We start from the raw sequence: 4404 nt of genomic DNA, 5'->3' as shown, positions 1-4404 counted from the left end.
ATCAAGATACATATTTCACTTAGACTGCTTTTTGTGTTTTCCTCCGTTTTGCCATTCAGACCACCTTAAGGGTAAAAACTACTTCAGAGTAACAAACAATACCTAGGTTTGATCCATATTTAGAAGTAAGGGCTTTTTTCTGTGATATGTGTTGCTTGCTGCCCACTTTTGCAGGGGATCCTAGGCTGAGCATCCCTTAATCATTCCATAGCACTGCGGGATTATAACAGGGGCAGTTCCAAGAGCACATTTGCAAAACAAAAAGGCTGAAATAGGTCAGTGTGATGCTCCATTTGCTTTTCAAATCCCAGATAAACATAAGAGTTTCAATCCCAAGCTGCACAGAGCAAGTCAGAGGCCCGAACCAATAGCAATGCAAACATGCCATCCCAAAACAAAGAGAGAGCCTTTCTAGTAAGCCCCAACAGAATCCACAGTCATGCATCACTGAGGTCTGTGCTGGCTGCTTTCATGAGCATCGGGAATTGGGATTTTTTGGTTTCTAATGGCAATAGCTAAAGAGTAACAGCAGAGGGAAAACGTGGAAAAGATTCAGAGTGATGACAAATATAAAAACCAGACAGAGGCAATAAACACACAGTAATTACTATGAAAGAAAAAAGCCCATTAAACGATTGGCCTGAGCTCAGTAAGAGGGAAACATGCTGTAAACAGGGAATATTTAAAGTGGGGGGGAAGGGGTAAAGCAGAAAAGGGGTAAGTCAGAAGGTGAGCTGCACTCTGCACTGGAGTCTTGAAACACAAAGAGAAGTCTGGAAGGACTGGACCAGCAAAAGAAGCAACTTCAGAAACAAGTTTTTAAAGATACCTGCTAAAATTTTAATTTTTGCAGTTGTAAGGCTCCTGGCTGACAGTTATAAACCACTCATAAATCAACAAAAACTGTATTTTGAGCAGGCAGAAAGGTTCAGTGAAGGACTGAGTCACAGTTTGCTTGGCCAATAGAAATGTATAACCCTGTTCTAGGGAACAGAGTATGAGAAGTAAAATAATCTGGTTTTATTATAAGTAAAGTTATGAAAGTGGGAAACGGGGTGTTGGGACTTCCTTCTTACCTCCCATTTAATTTTATTTCAGGCGTCTCGCGAAGATTGTAAGGTGAAAGGCCCCGTCAGGGCTGTACACCAAGGGAATATTGCGGCCGAGGTAGGATACAATATATAGATGGAAATTTTACATCGGCCACGTGTCTTTTTGTACAGGGGGGCCCCCTGTACATGTACAGAGGGGTACGTCACCAATCAATCAAGCTGTACAGGGGGTATGCCCTGATCCAATCAGGTGGGACCAATCAAGTGAGGAACCAATCAGGTGGGAGGGTGACACCCACCCGCCGGTTTGAAAAATACCCTTTAAGGTAAAATACTTGTTACCTGCTGAATATTCAAGATATTGGGTAGATAAAAAAGACACGGGCTCTGGGAGTGGTGTGCTTTTCCAGGCGGGCGGCTTGGGACTGCACCCAGCGCTGCAAATAAAGGATCCTTTTCTGTAAGTTTCCTTGTCCTGCGAAAGTTTTTTTGCCGTTTCTATAAATTGATAGAAGAGAATTTTCTCACAAGAGCAAGAAACTTTCACATAGTTCTTCACAACTAAATGCACTAATGCACTAAAGACATGCATTAAAGGTACCTACACTTGAAAGAAATAATTGGACAACACATATACAGAGGGAGCAGGGAATTTGAATGGGTGCAGGACTGGAAAGGACTTGAAAGCAGGCAGCACAAAGGAAGTTTGGGCCTACAGAGAAAGCATCCCTGAAGGCTAATTCTATGCACAAGAGGTAACTTTCCTGATGCTGCCTCTATATCCAGAGGAGATGAGCTTCTCTAGAGCTCTAGTCAGAGCAGTAGCCTAGGCAGATGCTCTGAATCACCCATTCCCTAACCAGAAGCCTTTGAGAGTGTCCTGCTAATCCATAAGACACCTGCAATAAAAGTTACTGATTAGTCTCAGATGCCCTTTCTCCATTATGAGCTGAAAAAGGATTTGGCAGAACATGGTAAACAAGAAACTTAACCCATTCCTACTAAAGACACATAAAATGGAAACATAAGCTTAAACATGGCTAAAAAAAAGACTTCAGCTTCCCAGTAGCATCAGGGAATGTTTTCAAGAGTATCATCAGGTAATTTGCCCAGAAGCATATGATGAAAATGGCTGAACTACAAAGAAACATTAGAAGATCGAAGTGAGATCTCAGAGAAACTCTGTTTACAGTCTTTATGAAAACAGTCTGTTGTTGCTAAAACAGTTTTGCTAAAAGGCATGGGATTAAGTGTCTCAAATTTTCAAGTTTGGTGTGATGAGACACAAAGTGAGTTATTTTCATTTTTCCTTCCTGAAGCTTTCAGGCAATTTTCAATGGGCAGCTGGATCTTCTCCATACATATTTCAGCATTAACTACGGCCATTCAATTCATAATTTAAAGAAATACAATTTTAGTTCCTGAGCACATTCTGCTGAGCATCTCATTAACACCCTGCCAGGAGCATGAGAACAATAAGAGCCTTTCATAGGAAAGTTCAGAGCACATCAGCTGCATGATGAATTTGTGCTGTGTAAAAAAACTACCACCTGAAAAAGAAAGCAGCCCTGTATGTCAAGGATGAACTGTGGGAGGCAAACAGGTCAGGCAGAGGAAAGTTTACAGCACCTCTGCCTGCGTAAGGCCAAGTTTTAGTCCACGCTGATTTCCTCAGACCTGGCTGAAGCACGGAAACCCAAACCTTGCCACCAGGGGGGCTCTGAGCACACAAGCACATATTGTTTGCAGTTAAGGCAAAGAGGGATTATGATATCTAGAGTGTCTCTGCACTTCCCACAACTGGTCTGCAACTTTTCACACTTATAAGCAGATGGACAAAAACTCAGATAGTGCCAACAAAGGCAAAGTGTACAAACCCACAAAATCGTCTTAAACCCCATGCTTGAATCCATTTATTGTACACCACAGCATTGAAACTCCAATTTACATCCTGAAATGCAAAAGACCAATTTCAGACCTCATCATCTCCTGCATCCCCCTGTGCACATGATGCCTTTCGGGCAACACTTCCCCTCTGTGGCTTTTCTTTTTGTTTGGTTCTGCATAATGTGCTGGTGTGACCTCACCATTCACCTTTTTTTCTGAGCCAGGACCACCCCTCGTTCACTTCAGCAGAATACCTCTTCTTAGGACATTGCCTGGGACAAGGATCAAGGGTTCCATAAAGGTGAGCAGAATTACTGATCTTTTGAACTGCATCATAATAGGATCAAATTCAGCTAAACAGAACCAGAGATATAAATCATGAGCTTGGTTTGCATTACTTCCATCATGTCAAAATCAAGAAGGAATTGAGATCACATCCTCTTTCTGTGAACTCCATTTAAATCAAAAGCAGCACATCCTAGGGCACACTGAGAAAAAGGAAGAAAACACTGCTACTGTTAGAATGTGTTAACACCCTTCTTCCTGGCAGGAAGGAGAGTACTAGTTCAGAATTTTCCTCTGGCCATTTTACTTTACCTCTTTTTGCTGACGGTCAATTCCATAGTCCCTCCATACTCAAAAACCCTGGAGCCTGTCACTCTGTCACAAAAACACTGTACTCATGGAGAGAACTGCTGCCAGCTGGAAGCTCCAGAGCCTACTACATAGAGGCCCCCCTGGATGCCTGTTTCAAACTTGCTAACTACAAAACATTTCAGGAACCATCCAGGTGGCCTCCATCAGCAGTGCTGGTGCACACGTGCTGTGTGCTAGTTTCCCTCCAGAAAAAAATCATCTAATGAGCTCTGTGCCCTCAAGCTAGCTGACCACTTTGAATGGAAATAGTGAATAAGCAGATCATTCCTGCTGTGTAAACAGAAAGCATCCATACAGCACACTAAACTTCTCTGTGGAGCACCCACAAATGTTGGTGCATTTTGAAGACACAGGTATTGGCTCTTGGTTCCGCTGCTCAAAATCTGGTGGTCTTCTACTGTCTAGATCCTGGAAACAACCGGACAAGTAACTTGGTGGTTCAGCCAATCCATTCTCCCAAGCTGTTCTAGCTTAGAGGTGATAGTAATAGCCCAGAGATCATTTCCTCTGAGGTAGCTGGATTCAGCTATGGAGAGCAGGCAGAACTGCGCACAGGAAGAGCCTGTTCCCCAAAACACACAGATGTGAACAAAATAAATTCCAAACAGACGTGTAAAACTCCACTTGCATTCCATATATTAGTTAACAGGCTTTGTAACTGCTACAATACATTAACTGACTTAAAATGGACACATAGTTCTGGTCAATTAGTAAACTAGTATTTTTATACCTAGTTGCTTTCTTTTTGGACTTGTGAAGTCCTGCTGAAAGTTACAAAATCAACCACAAAACCAGGCAGACACCTAGA

Source organism: Manacus vitellinus, unplaced genomic scaffold, assembly GCF_001715985.3.
Source record: "Manacus vitellinus isolate BGI_N305 unplaced genomic scaffold, ASM171598v3 scaffold_4_pilon, whole genome shotgun sequence".
NCBI classification, from domain to species: Eukaryota; Metazoa; Chordata; class Aves; order Passeriformes; family Pipridae; genus Manacus; species Manacus vitellinus.
This window is presented reverse-complemented; position numbering follows the sequence as displayed.